Source organism: Bidens hawaiensis, unplaced genomic scaffold, assembly GCF_021521415.1.
Source record: "Bidens hawaiensis isolate Kalapana, Puna unplaced genomic scaffold, B.hawaiensis_p1.1 tig00012186_1, whole genome shotgun sequence".
NCBI lineage: Eukaryota > Viridiplantae > Streptophyta > Magnoliopsida > Asterales > Asteraceae > Bidens > Bidens hawaiensis.
In genome coordinates this window covers 580022-596482 of record NW_027491983.1, presented here as the reverse complement: position 1 = coordinate 596482, position 16461 = coordinate 580022, and positions in this window count along the sequence as shown.

Below are 16461 nucleotides of genomic sequence, written 5' to 3'. Positions count from 1 at the left end.
GGCAGGCGGCTGGCACTGATGGCGATGGTTGGTGGCAGTAACGGCGGTGATAGACAGCAATGGTGGTGGCCACGATGGTGGTTGTGGTGGTGGTGGCGACGGTGGTGGTTGGGGGTGGTGGTGGCGGCGGTGATGGTTGGTGGTGGTGGGAGGGTGGTGAAGGTGACGTAGGGTGAAAAAGGGAATGGAATGAAAAAAACATGGGATATGGATGAAATGAAATTGAGGTGTTTTAGAGGGAATGGAATGGACTAGGTAATAGAATGGAATGGACTAGGTAATAGGTCATTCCATTCCTTTGATCAACCAAACACACTTTTCTCCATTTCCTCACAATGGGTCATTCCATTCCGCCATACCAAACGCTACATAATAATAATAATAATAATAATAATAATAATAATAATAATAATAATAATAATAATAAAAAGAAACCTTTACATATGTCTCCTCGTTAAGCCTCTTAATAGTTTCGATATGTTTGCCTTAGCACATACTCACTTTGGCTTAAATTGGGGATATATGTAATTATTGTTGTTAGAAAGGGGATATATGTAAATAAGTATTTAACTAGTTCATTAAGGTAGCGTTTGGTATGTAGAATGACAGGGGGAATGGAATAATTCATTGCGTGGTAATGAAAAAAAGTTGTAACAACTTGGGTTTTCCAACAAACGAATTGATATCTTTTACCCGACTTGTTTTATGATTCGGGAAATTTTAAACAAATAAAAATTATCACGTTTATCGAGAAATATTTATACGATTTATATTTGTTTATTATACTTAACATATATTTAACTATGAAGAATATACATATTTTACTCTAAACTTATGTTTTAACCTCTATTTGTATCCCCATCAAATTTCAGGGACCAAAGTGTAATTTCTGCTTATTTCTTTATAACCCATAACCAGACCCGTTTACCCATGGATCCAGGACCCGGTAACCCGAAACCCGTACCCGTTTAGATTACTTGAGCCTCAAATAACGATCTAAACTCGACATTGAATCTTGATTTTGATTATCCTTGCCATTCTCGTCCTAACCATCCTAATTAATTAAGAAACAAGATCCGTTAAGATACGTAATTGATCTGTTAACCAAACCGCCTAAACCTAAAATTTATTATATAATCTAGCCTTGATTATAAATCAATTAATTGTGTATGAACCTCCTATAAGATCCGGCGACCCAAACCCCTATGGTTAATTGGGTTTTTGAAGGATGCATGTACCTGTTCTTCGTCCATGTAACATTCGTTACTTTTCAAACCCAATAACTGTGACATTTGAGCCAAAACAAGGTACACCTAAGTACGTATTTACCAATTAAGCAAATAAACGCCTTTTGCGTAACAAACGAACGATTAACCGAACGGGTCGGGTTATGACCCAGATATCTCGGGGGGGCATTCATAAGTGATATACGATCTATACAAGCTAAAATATTAGAAATATGGTCTTAGTTTGATAGCAAACAAGTTAAACGAAAACATGCTCGTTTAACCACTCGCTATAGATTTAAACGCGAAAGATAGTTACAAACCAAGCATTGTATCATCCGTTAAGCTGAAAAAGACTTACCAGACACTTATTTGAAATGTTTTAAGCAATTCGTGAAAATATTTTTGATTTTTACAAACATATAGTATCTTTTTATCATTTTACACAAAACTAGCCGAAAAACACTCGTTTTCGCGTTGTTTAACGCACCCGATAAGTTTTTCGCGCCAAAAACCGAACCCGAACAAAATTTGGACTAGGCTTTTCGTGTTTGGGCTTGAAAAATCTGACCATTGGGCCAAAACAGCCCATCATGGGCCATAAGGGGGTTCCGATCGGCAGCCCACCCCCACCCCCACCCCCATTTTTTTATATAACTTGTTAAGTAAGCTTGTTATTCATTTCATTTGATAAAAATTGAAGTCCAAGCAGCTGCAAGTCAGTTTTTCCAGAAAACTTCCAAAACCCTAAGGTAACAACTTAAATAAGTAGCTTTTATGCTTGTTTAAGCTTGTTTAATACCATAAAAACATGTCTTGGTTACTAAAAATCATTCCTAACCGTGTAAAAATCCTAAAAATGGTCCATAAACATGTTTTGATCATACACATGGTAAGGAACCTGTTTTGATAGTTGTTTTGGCCATAAACACGGATTAAAGGGTTGAAACGACGTTTTTACGGTTCAAAAGTTCGTTTTTGTGCACTAGCCGAAACCCTAACTTAAGGGCTGTTATGTTGATGAAATATTGCTTGGTTTGTGATATAGGACTTGTACCTAGCTTGATTAGAAGCACAAGAACCTGAAAACTTGATTAAAAGGTCGGAAACGAGCCAAACCCGCTAAGGTAATGCCGAAACACTCGCTTACGAGCTAGTTAGGTTAAGGTTGTGATGTGCATATTGTTAGGACTTGAAATTTTCCAGGGACATCAGGGACCATGTCAATGAGTCCCTGTTCAATTTTCGACCGTCCGAGAATATTTGGCGAATTTATTACCGAATTGGGACGTTTATTTGGGAAAAATAGCTAAAATACTTCAAAAATTATGAAAATTTTATGGGAACTCAGATTTGATGTATTTTGATCACATATGAATTTTGGGATCATTTGGAGAAGTTTAAAGGTGTTTTGTTTATTTGCGTTCGTGTGAATTTTTACAGCCGAATTTGGGCCGAAAAGAATATTGCACGAGCTTTTTACATTCTGGAATTGATACAGGTTGTTTTGGGACATAATTTGAGTATTCAGGAATTTTTGTGGAATTTTTGGAAATTGTTCAGGGTAAAAGGACGATTTTCAGGCAAAATATAGCTGATAAAATGAATTTTTATAAATTAATAAATCAGTAAATAAATTCCAGAAATATTTTTATTAAAATCTACATATTTTAATTGATAAGTGGTTAAATTTTCATAATTTAATGATTAACGGTTAATTAATTATGCTAATCTGAATATTAAACAAATTCAGTTTTTATAACAACCGGCAAGTTCACGACTAGTGAACCTGCGGGAAAATCAAAACAACAAGAGTGATCAAAAATCATATGTTTGGACTAATTAAGTGAAAATGAACTTTTCTATGAAAAACCTGGACAATCCGGATGGATTGTGCGCGTTTCTTCTTACATCAAACTGTATAAACGGAAACGGGCCCCGTGGCTAATCCGGGACCCCAGTATGTGATCCTTCTTTATAATTTAATCATTTTATTAACCAATACATTTACTCAAGCTTATTTTCCCATAAGTGTTTTCTGAACGCGTAAACGAGCAACTTGGCCCAGCTGGGAAAACGGGAGTCTGAGCCAAGTTCAGTTTTATGTATTAGACATTGAACAACATCACAACCTAAGCCTATTGCCACTTTCTGGGCATTCCAACTATACCCAGATTAGTTATACAGCCCAGTTTAGCATTAAGATTATAATAATATTAAAGTATTAATATTATTATAATATTGATTATAGGAACCACTGATAGCGGACCGAACACACCACGAGCCGATACAGTTCTGATTATCTACTAAACCGTGAGTTTCATGACCCCACTTTTAAACTGTTTTACGAACTTTTGGGGTGAAAAGCATGTTTGATTTCATATACATACCTGAAACATGTACTGATGTTAATTATCTAAGTGCTAACACACGAAAGTCCCCACGATCACAGTGATTAACTTCGAGCCGGTGGCTTGTGAATAGTACTGTTGGGTTGACAAACCCAAACGGAATCGGCCTGATTGCCGTGTCACATAGCGCCGTTTGCATATGACCATATTTATACAAACATGCTATGTAGTGTTAGACATAGCTACAGGGGCATGTTGTGGGCGGAAAGGGGCCACAGTGGTTGATTGAGCGTGGGAAATGGATGCAAGCAGCACATACAGTCAAGGCTTCACTGTAGCTTAGCATAATTACATCACATACATCATTTACATACATACATACTTATTTCATGATTACAAGTGTTAACTTGTGAATACTCATTACTGTTTTCTTGAAACTCGTGAAACTCACCAACTCTAGTAGTTGACCCGTTTTAAACTGCTTTTCAGGTGTACATAAATCGGAGTAATTTGGTGACCTGTTACTTGCCTGAAGTGTGTGGTTGATGCTACGTGAATAGAAGCAAGGGCGATAGTAGTAAGAATGTATAGTTAACGAACTAGTTTTGTTTGTATCGCCTAGATTGTAAAACAATGATAGAACGAAGAAATGTAATATATTGTAAATTAGTTTGTAATGTTTCTTTATAAACAATGTATTGATATCAGAGGTGTCTGCTACATTCCCGTTTTACGCTTCCGCATTGTGCTAGTCGGGGTGTGACAAAAACCCAACCCGTTTCGAATTTTCGGATTTTTGTTTAGAAGTATTTATATAAAGATGTATTATTTTATCATTAATAAAGTGTTCCCTCCATTTAATGTTCAATATTCGATGTAAAGTTTGTTATTCAATTGTTTAAAAAAAATCCCGAGCCTTAACGTTAATCGAGCCGTACGAGTTAAACGTGTAAATATTCCAAAACCGAAAACCATGTAATTTAACTTGTAAAAGTCCAAGGTTAAGAATGAAAATTTAAATATAAATTTTCAACTTAAAAGATTCTTGAAACTTGGGGGACTAAAACTGTAAATAGCATTTAAAACATATCAATATAATAAAACCAATCCCAACCCTCCCATCCCCATAGCTCGTTTTTCCGGCGGGCCTCCGGCCGCCGGAATCCGGCGCCGGAGGTGGCCGCCACCACCGTTAAACATTTTTTAACCCAAATAAAATATATATAAACCAATAATCATCGATATTATATCCTAACGAACTAATTAATTACATTATAACATCTTTAACATCCGTAAATAACCCCGTAATGAACGCCGGAATTTAAGGAAATCAAATTAATCAATTAACACGTATACGCTCCTCCCACTGGTATAAATAGGAGCCTAAACACAAACTAAACTCGCTCACATCATTCTATCACTCTTAATCCTCCTAACTTGGCCGTAATCAAGCCCAAGGTCTCCGTTTCCGGCGAGCCTCGTTTCCGTCTATAAAAGAGCAATTCCAGGTAATTAAAATAATAATATTAACGGCGTTTACTCACTGAACAAAACCCCTATGGTTATTGCTTCATTCATGAACCAGTTCTTCCAATTGAAACCCTAGGGTTTCTATGAAGAAGATGACTTGATAGATGTGTTTATATATAATTTATTTCATATTTAAACTGAATATCACAACTGGTTCAGCTGGGAAACTCCTTGTGTTGTAAACATCAGACCCGGGTCAAGCGTTGTTTATTTTTTTTAAACTGTTACTATTATTATTATATACCTTTAAAATTAATAATATATATATAATAATAATCAAGTCCTTAACGAATGTTCCACCTAGATCAGTTGATAACCCTCCGAGCTGTTATTGCATAGACCCGGGTTCGAAACCCCGGGTCAGAACGTTTTCTTTTTTTTTTGTTTTGTATATGTTTTATTAATTTAATCATCATTTATTAATTAATTGAAAAATCTGTTAAAAATCATAATAAATCACAAAAAAATCAGTTTTAAAGTAAATAAAAATTATCTATATTAACTATAAATTATATCTCACTATTTCACTCTTAAAAAAAACCAAACTTTTCGTTTTCATAAACAGAATTAAAAATCATTCGTTTATTTTTAAACATAAACTTTAATTCTTTAAAAATCATTTCACTAAAATAAGAATTATAATTTCAACTTATAAACACTAGTTCAAGTATTTCGAGCGTTCAAACTTCATATCCTTGCCGTTAAAACACTTATATCATATTAATAACCGATTTTCCGTTAAAACATAAAATTCTTTCGAGACACGAACCGTAAATACCATAACACTCATAATAACTCCATTATTAAAAATAATACAAATCGCTTAAAATCCCAAAAAATATAATGTCCGTTTAAACCAAATTATTTAACTTCTTCAATTCCGTTAGTTAGTCTTTATACATTTGTATATATTTATAGTTCGATAAGTTCAAACGTTCGGATTCTTTAAACGCATTTTTCGATTGCTTCGGTTTCGTTATTGTGCTATCAGCTTTATATTGCAAGTTTATCTTCGATTTCAAGGTGAGTTTTCACAACCTCTTTTTTAACGCTTTTATATTTTGGTGTGGCTTATGTATCCATTATTAAATTTCAAGATTTAACTTTGCTTACAAACTACAATTCATATCATGGACTTGTATGCTTACTTGCTTATTTGTTATATACGTGGATTTCAAGCGGTTGCCTCAATAAGTATGATCATACGTCCCCCCCCCCCCCTTTGCACTCAGGTCCATTTGTATCGAGTGGAAAAGGGACCTCATATCCAAGTACGTTGGTAGCCCCAACTGGAAAGGACCTTCGTTTGTTCTTTACACTCAGGTCCATTGCATCTAGTGTAAAGAACTGATGTAACACAAAGTGTACATCTTATTACACCAAATTTTCCTCATATTTTAGCCGAACTCCATGCAAATTCATTGTTTTTGGTACTTATTTGAGTTATTTGTGAATTTGCAGGTCCGGGCGCCCGCCCGACAAAGAAAACAAGAAAAGAGGGCGTTTCGTGGACAAAATCAGCAATCTGCCGACCCCGCACGACCGTGCAAGATCTTGCACCACCGTGCTTCCCGGAGACGCAAGCCAGTGCCGCAAAAATTCAAAAGTGCATAACCGTGCATGGTCATGCGGATGCCCGGTGCAGGTCGTCCCGAAAAAGGGCGGTATGACGGTTGTTGTGAATGAGAAGAATGAGTTGATTCCTACACGTACCGTCACGGGATGGAGAGTTTGCATTGACTACCGCAAACTCAACGATGCCACGAGGAAAGACCATTTTCCACTCCCCTTCATTGACCAGATGTTGGATCGACTGTCAGGAAAGATGTACTATTGCTTTCTTGACGGTTTCTCGGGATACTTTCAGATCCCCATCTCTCCTGAGGATCAGGAGAAGACGACATTCACATGTCCCTATGGCACATTCGCCTACCGGCGGATGCCCTTTAGACTGTGTAATGCCCCAGCCACGTTTCAGAGATGCATGGTGGAAATTTTTCATGACATGATCGAGGACTCCATGGAGGTTTTCATGGACGATTTTTCTGTGTTCGGGAGTTATTTTGATCATTGTTTGAGAAATTTGGAGAGAATGTTGGCTCGTTGTGAGGAGGCCAACCTTGTTCTTAATTGGGAGAAATGCCACTTCATGGTGAAGGAGGGCATTGTGCTAGGGCATAAGATTTCACAAGCGGGGCTTGAGGTTGATCGAGCCAAAATTGATACCATTTCGAAGCTTCCGCCACCCAATTCAGTGAAGTCTATTAGGAGTTTTCTCGGTCACGCGGGATTTTATCAGCGATTCATAAAGGACTTTTCCCAAATCGCCCGCCCGATGACGAAACTCCTTGAGAAAGATGCCCCCTTTGTTTTCTCCTCCGAACGTCTTTGGGCGTTCGAGCTTCTGAAGGAGAAATTGGTGAATGCCCCTATCATGGTTGCCCCCGACTGGTCCTTACCTTTCGAGTTGATGTGTGATGCTAGTGACTTTGCAGTCGGGGCTGTCTTAGGTCAAAGGCGGGATAAGCATTTTCATCCAATTTATTATGCGAGCAGGACACTAAATGATGCGCTGGAGCACTACATGACCACTGAAAATGAGCTCCTTGCTGTTGTCTTCGCATTCGATAAATTTCGGTCTTATCTCGTCCTTTCTAAGACCATTGTGTTCACGGATCATGCAGCCCTTCGCTATCTGTTCAGCAAACAAGATGCGAAGCCGAGACTTATTCGATGGATTTTGTTGCTGCAGGAGTTTGACATTGAGATCCGTGACAAAAAGGGTGCTGAGAATGTCGCGGCCGACCACCTCTCCCGTCTTGAGTGCTCAGCTTCATCGGAACAAGTGGGGGTTCACATAAATGACAATTTCCCCCATGAGTTCCTCATGCATATCGAGACACGGGATGAGGATCATCCTTGGTTCCCTGACATTACGAATTTTCTTGCTAGTGGGATCGTGCTTAAGGGTCTGACTCACCAGAGTAGAAATTCTTTTCTGATGTGAAGCATTATTTTTGGGAGGATCCTTACTTGTTTCGTGTTGGTGCCGATCAGCTCGTGCGTAGGTGTGTGTATGGTGACGAGGCTTGAAAGATCCTGAAACCCTGCCACGAAGGCCCGACCGGAGGACACCATGGAGCCACATCCACGGCAAAGAAGGTCTTTGACGCCAGTTTTTTCTGGCCAACCATCTTCCGTGATGCTCATGACATGTTGTAGTCTTGTGATGCTTGCCAGAGGGCGAGCAACATCTCATCACGAGATGAGATGCCCCAGCGACCGATTCAGGTCTGCGAGGTTTTTGATGTCTGGGGCATCGATTTCATGGGACCTTTCCCGACTTCTTTTAGCCATCGTTACATCTTAGTAGCCCTTGATTATTTTTTGAAATGGGCCGAGGCGCAAGCCTTGCCCACAAATGATGCTAGGTCGGTGGTGAAATTCTTGAAGAAGTTGTTCTCCCGCTTTGGTGCCCCCAAAGCACTGATTAGTGACCGAGGGACACATTTTTGTAATGCCCAGCTGGAAAAGGCATTGTCCCGGTATGGTGTCCATTATCGCTTCTCTACACCATATCACCCGCAGACGAGTGGGCAGGTTGAGGTCACGAATCGGGGCATCAAGAGGATCTTGGAGAAAACGGTTAGTCAGAACCGTAAGGATTGGTCCGAGAAATTGGATGACGCACTATGGGCTTTCCGTACCGCCTACAAAACACCGATTGGTACGACACCGTTTAAATTGGTGTACGGGAAAGCGTGTCATCTCCCTGTTGAACTCGAGCATAAGGCATATTGGGCATTGAAAAGTGCAAATCTTGATCTTGCATGCGCGGGTAAAAATAGGATGGGTCAGTTGCATGAGCTTGAGGACTTGAGAGGCCAAGCTTATGAGAATTCACGGATTTGCAAGGAGAGGATCAAAAAGCTTCATGACGCCCGGTTGAAGGACCACAAACAATTCCAAGCGGGCGATCGTGTTTTGCTTTATAATTCTCGCCTTCGTTTATTCCCCGGGAAGTTGAAATCCCGATGGCCCGGCCCCTTTAGTGTGAGACAGGTATTTGACTACAGTACCGTTGAGATTGGCCATGAGGATGGACGCATCTTCAAGGTGAACGGTCACCGTTTGAAACACTATTTGGGTGAGCCGGTCGAGACTGTTTTGGAGGTCGTCGACCTCCACCCCATGATCTAGTATGGGGAGTGTGAGTCTAGCTATCGACTCCGTAAAAATTTAGCATGTTTAGGAACTTTGTAGTTTTTGTGTGTTTGTTTTGTTCTTGTTTATTTTTGAAGAGTTAAGCTATCTTTGTTTCTTTCCGGTTTCGTTCTTTGAGTGAGAAATTATGGGTTAGGGCTCATAATGGTCAAAATCGGGAACCATTTTGGTTTGGAATTGAGTGGAACACTGCTAAATTGGCAGAATGAGAATTGTTAGGCCAAAACGACTACGCACGGGCTCGTGCACGACCTCGCACGGTCGTGCAGATTCGTCTCGGGAATCGTGCAGACGGTTTTTATCAGGTTTAATCCCTTGCCTACCCCATTTTCATCCATTTCACTCTCCCTATAGCCGTTTTTGACCCCCTAACCCCCAAATCTCTTGTTCTTCACCAGATTTTCACACTAAAAGTATGTTTAATCTTCCTTTCCATCTTCTTTTTCCTTATTTTTATTGATTCTAGGGTTTGTTCATGAGGAATTTGGGGTTTTTCCAATCCTATCACTTTTGGGTCGGATTTGCCCTAATTCCTTGTTGTTTTGGTTAGTTTTAGGGTTGTATTTGGCTATTTTGAGCTTGATTGCGTTGGATTTGGTTGATTGTGTTGTTTTCCAGTAGCAGATCTCCGTCTGCACTGTTTCTGCAGACCACACACAGTCGCTGGCACGGTCTGGCATGGCCGTGCGTGGTGGTTTTCTCGCCGGAAATCTGCTGGCCAGATCTGGACAGTTTTCCGAGTTGCACGGTCGCCGGCACGACCCCGCACGGCCGTGCACTGTCATTTTTCCGGCCAGAATTCCCCAGTTGACCAGTCTGTTTTCTTAAGCCCCTGTGCATGGTCCTGTCAGTTCGCACTGCCTTGCACTGCTTTTGGCATGACCATACCAAAGAGTCAGTCAACCCATTTCTCTTTTGTCTATTTTTGCTAATTCATCTCTTGTTTGACAGATGTCGGGTTGCAGGCACCCGTTCTGCCGGTTTACTGGGGATGATACCAGGAGCAGCGACGCTCATGATCGCTTCGCTGAACTATGGCCGAGGAGGAGTAAATTCGTAATGGGACGTGTTCCGTGCTACGAGACGCTTGAACGCATAAACCAACGCGAACGTTTTGATGCACTGCTCACAGAACCGTGGAAGCGCCTTCTCTTTATTCATCGGCCCGTCTTTCTCGAACTTACCTTGGAGTTTTTATCTTCTTTCTTTATGGACCCCTTGATTTTGGATCCTCATGACAGCAATAATGGGGTTCGGTTTCGGTTGGGGGGGAAGTGGTATACATGGTCGCTCGCCACCCTGGCTAGCACCATGGGTCTATATATCGATGAGGAGATTGAGACTGAGCTGTTTGACGAGTTGAGAGATTTCCCGAGTTCGGAGGAGAGGCACGCTTTTTGGATGCGGGTTACCGGAGAACCGCATGACGGCCGTTCGTCAAAGGCCACACTGCTTTTAGACCCCTTACGGTGGCCTACTGCATCATTGTGTTCTTTATTGCATTGGGGCCCGCGGTGATAGTGTGGGCGATGTCGTGACCCGGGATCTTTTTCACTTATACTGCATTATTGACGGGCATGATTGTAATCTTGGGTTTAGTGTGGCCGAATGTTTCAACCGAGCGGGTGGGTCCACTTCTGGTAGTTCCATTTGTGCTGGGATGCTCATCACTAAGCTCGCCCACCGACTTGGAGTTATGGACTTACCGGCTGCTCGGAATTTGACGAGGATGGACGAGGGGATTCTCATGGACATAACTCGACTCCGGGCAATGAGGATTGTGAGGGTGGAAGGGAACCGGACCAGGTTGGTTGACAGGCGGGGTCGCATTTGGGACCCGCTACCCCCTGCTGACGATGACATGCAGGGTCAGGAGGAGCCATAGCCAGGTCCGATACCGCTGGATTACGAGCATCTATGGCAGAGGTTTGACCAGTTCAGCCTCAACCAAGAGCAGTTCCAATTCGCCCAGCAGCAGTTTCGGGCAGAGCAGATCGATCAGCGGGGTCTGCTTGACTACACGGCTGATTACACCCGTCGTGGATTTGAGTGGATGTTCGCCTATGGACAGGCCCACGCGAGCCACGGTGGCTTCACGGTCCCGACTGCGCCATCTTGGTCGTACGGCGCTTCTTCGTCGAGTCAGCCCGCGGGCATGCAGCCACCGCCTTTTGGCGCACAGTTTTCACAGCCCGGCCCGTCGTCCACCTTTTATTCTGACCCTTTCCGGAGCCCTGTTGAGCAGCCTGGCCAGTTCACCATGCTCGCCGATCCGTATGGTGCTTCCCTGTTCGCGAACCGAGACCCGGAGCCTACTGACTCAGTTTTCGATGACATGACTGATGATTAGCAGTTTATTTTTATTTGTGTTTTCTAGACTTTGGTAGTTATCATTGTATTTTGTAGACTCTTTCCCTTTTGGGTTTATGATGAATGCTTTCTTTGGATGTGTTTTGGATTGTCTTTTGCATTCTGTTGTTTGGTGTGGCTTGTTTTGTCTTGCTCTATTGTAGGTGCATGTTGTGGATGTTTATTTGCATGGATGGTGTTGCCAGGTCTTCCCTGTTGACCCTCCCGGGTCTCTTGTCTGGCAGTTTTGCATTTTTCAGGGGAGTTTTCTGTTCTCTCTTTTGCACTTACTTTTATAGTTTTTTATTGTACAACGAGGGCGTTGCACAATTTAAGTGTGGGGAGGGAATTGTACGAATTTTGTTTGTCCAAACTTAAATTTTTTGCAAAACTCCTAAGAATTTTTGTAGCAAATAATAACCACTAAGCAATTTTAATTCAACTTTAATTATTTTCTCAAAGCACAAATCTTTAAGACATTCAAGCCAAAAATCTTTAAAAGACATACCTTTAAGCATGACAAACAAATTCACATTCTTACCTTGCAAAAGTTACTCATTACGCCCGTTTCCGTGAGTTGGCCTCATCAGATTTTTTTCTCATGTTTTTGCTGGCAATTGAGTGAGCCGGGTGATTATTGTAAGGTAGAACTTGTTTTGGGATTGCATTTTAAAACTATATACATATACATGGCATAAACCATTGAGAAATTTAGGATAAACCCTTGTCTAGCCATTTTTCCACTTACACTTTCCTGTTACACATTATCCGCTTAGTAGCCCATGTTTAGCCTTTTCCCGTGTTTTTTCTATTTCACCCTATTTTTATCGCCACTTAGCCATATAGCCTTTTATATTTCACCCATTTTTGTTAGAAATCCGATTCGGCAAAATTAGTTAGTTTATTATTGTATTTCTTTTATATTGTATTTTGTTCACTTGGGAAAGCACAATGCTATCTTCCAAGTTTGTATGTAAAGTTTTTAGTTTGGCATGAAAAAAAAAACTTGTAAGAAAAGAAGAGAAATTTATGAAGTTAGTTCATCATATTTTAGGTGAAACTTGATTTCAAAGAGCAATTTTTGGTTTGTTAGCTCTCGGCCCGTTTAAACCATTTGGTTTAGTTAGTTAGATTTTGTTTTATAGCTAACTTAGTTTCGGATTTTCTAGCCGTTTAGCCACTTTTCCCAAAAATTCCTCACCCTAACCCTAAGCCAAGTTACAACCCTCAAGTACTAGTGTTTTATGCCATATATGTGTCGGTTTGATTTGACCCTTGAACAAGCCTATGCCTTGCTTAGTCATCGTCTTGGCATCGAGTGTTCTCAACATGCACTATTACACGCATGATCACTAAATATAGCCGAGTGTATGAGTGAACATTGTGAGGTTTGCAAGGTAGGAATGTGACGATAAATTGTAATGTTCTCTAGATTATGTCTTAATTCTTATTAGGCTTGTTTGGACATATATACAATGCTTGCTTGATCCATTAAAGAATCGAATGATTATTGCTTGCGGGTTATTATTGCTATTGTTGAGTTTGTTTTATTTGCTTGAGGACAAGCAAAGTTCAAGTGTGGGGATGTTTGATGTAACACAAAGTGTACATCTTCTTACACCAAATTTTCCTCATATTTTAGCCGAACTCCATGAAAATTCATTGTTTTTGGTACTTATTTGAGTTGTTTGTGAATTTGCAGGTCCGGGCACTCGCTCGACAAAGAAAACAAGAAAAGAGGGCGTTTCGTGGACAAAATCAACAATCTGCCGACCCCGCACGACCGTGCAAGATCTTGCACGACCGTGCTTCCCGGAGATGCAAGCCAGTGCCGCAAAAATTCAAAAGTCCACGACCGTGCATGGTCGTGCGGATGCCCGTGCATGACCTGCACGGCCGTGCGGGCCCGTGCCGGTGACCGTGCCAAAACAGAGAAGTCTGACCATAAAGCAGGGTGTTGACTTTCCACTTATATGCACGACCATGCATGCCCGTGCATGGGCCCGTGCCAGACGTCCAGAAAGCTTAAATACACCTCCACTACTCCCATTTCAAGTGTGGAACCTTAGGGGAATTCTCTAATTGCTGAAAAATCATTGTGTGTTTGCTAGAGAGAATTCAAGGTTTCCATCTTGTATGATCATCCTTACAAGTAGCATTCATCATTCATCTTAGTTTGCAATTTCTTGTTCCTAACAATGCTTTGTAAGACTATTTTGATTTTGTTTGTTGTATCAAGCCTTATGGGCTAATACTTTTACTACTTAGATTATGTTGAAACTTCTACTTATGTGATATTTTATCTATGCATGATTTTGGCAAGTTGGTGTTCTTCAAGTTTATGATATGTTCTTGAATAGAGTTTAATGGTTGAATGCTTGTTTTAATTCCTAGTCTTGTTAGTTTGATAGATATTTGACCATAATATGTTGGAAAACTATGTGTTGAGTATTTGTTTATGAACTTAACTTGTGTATGCATACTTTGTTCATATCACTAAGTTAGGAATGACTAGTGGAAATTAGCTTGGTTATGAATTTTAACAAGCATGAAACCTATCACTTGATATTGGAAAATTGTATGGTGATAACATGATTCTTTGAGTTGGTTGATGTTTGCTAGAGATTAAGGCTATAATCCTTAGTTTATATTTTGCTAACATAAAAGATTCATGTGTTTAACTAGTGTTCTTGAACTTGTCTATTTTACATGATTTTAGGTGGTTAGTTTGTTGTTTTCATGCTAGCTTTCCTTTAATTATGAGATTAGGTAGTTTTGACAAACTTACTAATCTATGGTTATTATCTTGAAAAACACCCATCATGATGCTTGTTGTTAGTATTAGGTTACCTTGATTGGGATTTGATATTAATGCTTAATTCATGATGTTTGCCATAATCATTGTCATTTTATCACTAAGTTTAAGTGGATGCATAGTCTAAGTAGCTTTGCTTGGATTGATTATTTGTTATATTTTATTTGCTTTATCATTGTTGTATGTTAGTTTAGTTACTTGAAAAATTACTTGGATTGTTTGCTTGGTTAAATTAATTACAAATATTTAGTATCAAAAGTTAGCCGTTTCCATGGATTGACACTCGGTTCTTGCCGATACTTCGCTACAAACGATAGGTACACTTGCCTTTCGTGTGTGGTTTGATTGTGGTGAGAACCATTTTTAAAACCCGATTTATGTGAAACTTTTATTCAAATTTTTATATATATATTCGCACACGTCAAGAACCCTTACTTGCGCATTTTACAAGTTTTCATGAAATTGTATGGTTTTTATATAATATATATCAAACTGTGGAAATCTCACCAACTATATTTATAGCTGACCGTATTTTATACATATGTTACAGGTGTAAAGATACGAGGATGAAAGTTAGAACACACATAGCATGCCTATAGGATATTCAAAGAACAACTTATCATTTATTTATTTATTGTTTCAACTTGTATTATTTGATAAACTTGTGTTACATGATGATTTAAATGAAATAATGCTATTATGGTCACCTAATAGTGTCACGTGTGTTTGAGCAATCTGTACGTCACACTCAGGCGTTTCCGCTTTAGCCGGGGTGTTACAGATTGGTATCAGAGCCATGGCTATACGATAGGACATTAGACGTAGTGTTCTAGGTAGCTATAGCTTATTTGTTAAATGTCTAGGTTGCATGATAGAATTATGTGAGCCTATAAGTGGTTGTTTAAATGCACATGATAGTATTGAGCTGCCATATTATTGATCTCATTAACGACTCATGAACACAAGTACAAACACACAAGTCCAAGGCTTAGGCCTAAAACAAGTTTTCTCAAAAGCAATTTCAGGCAATTTTCAAATTCGGCGTTCCGATAGTTCATATCCTTCGTTACAAGTATTACATCATTCATGATTCATTCATAATATAATATTATTTAATTAGGATTCTTGTCAGTAATTCTCGAAGAGCATGATTTCCGCTTTCTTGTCATAATCATTCCCATTTGGCTTATTCGATCAGGTGAGTTTATCATTCCCCTATTTTACTCAAATTTCAAACGTTTTGGGGACATATGCGTACGTATTCGTATTTTATACTACATATATATTCAAACAAATGCATACGTGTTATTGTGAGTGATTTAATCAATCATACGTGCTACTTGCTTACCTGTGTTACCATTCAATCATTCGTATGTTGGAATTACTATTCAATCAATCAATCAATGCCCGATTCGCTTGGCAACGGTCCACATACTTGTTTACGGTTTGATTTCATTATTCGCACTTATCACGTTATGCTTATTTTATTGTTGTGTCAAACTAGTGATATTCTCACTCAACTTTATGTTGACAAAAACTCCATTTTATACGCATATGCAGGTTACTTGTATGGAAGATTGAAGCTTGGACACGTAGACAAGACTTTAGGATGAAATCAAGTTAAACTTTATTTGAATTCATATTTGTTTATTTAAATTGGTTACTGTATTTGTAAACGTGTGTGTATATTGGAATTAAAATAATTAATTAGATATTATCACTTTTATACTATGATAGTATCTTCGAGCTGTGAGCAATCGGATCACACCTCGGTCATTTTCGCCTTAGGTTGGGGTGCGACAAAAGTGGTGTTTGGTTGCTCAAGGGAATGGAATCATCCATTACACATGGAATCCCATTCCATCAAAACCATTCCATTCCTCCTTCGCCCTACTTTCTTAACAACACCACCACCGCCACCGCCGCCATCACCTTACCACCAGCATTACCACCGTCAAAGTCACTG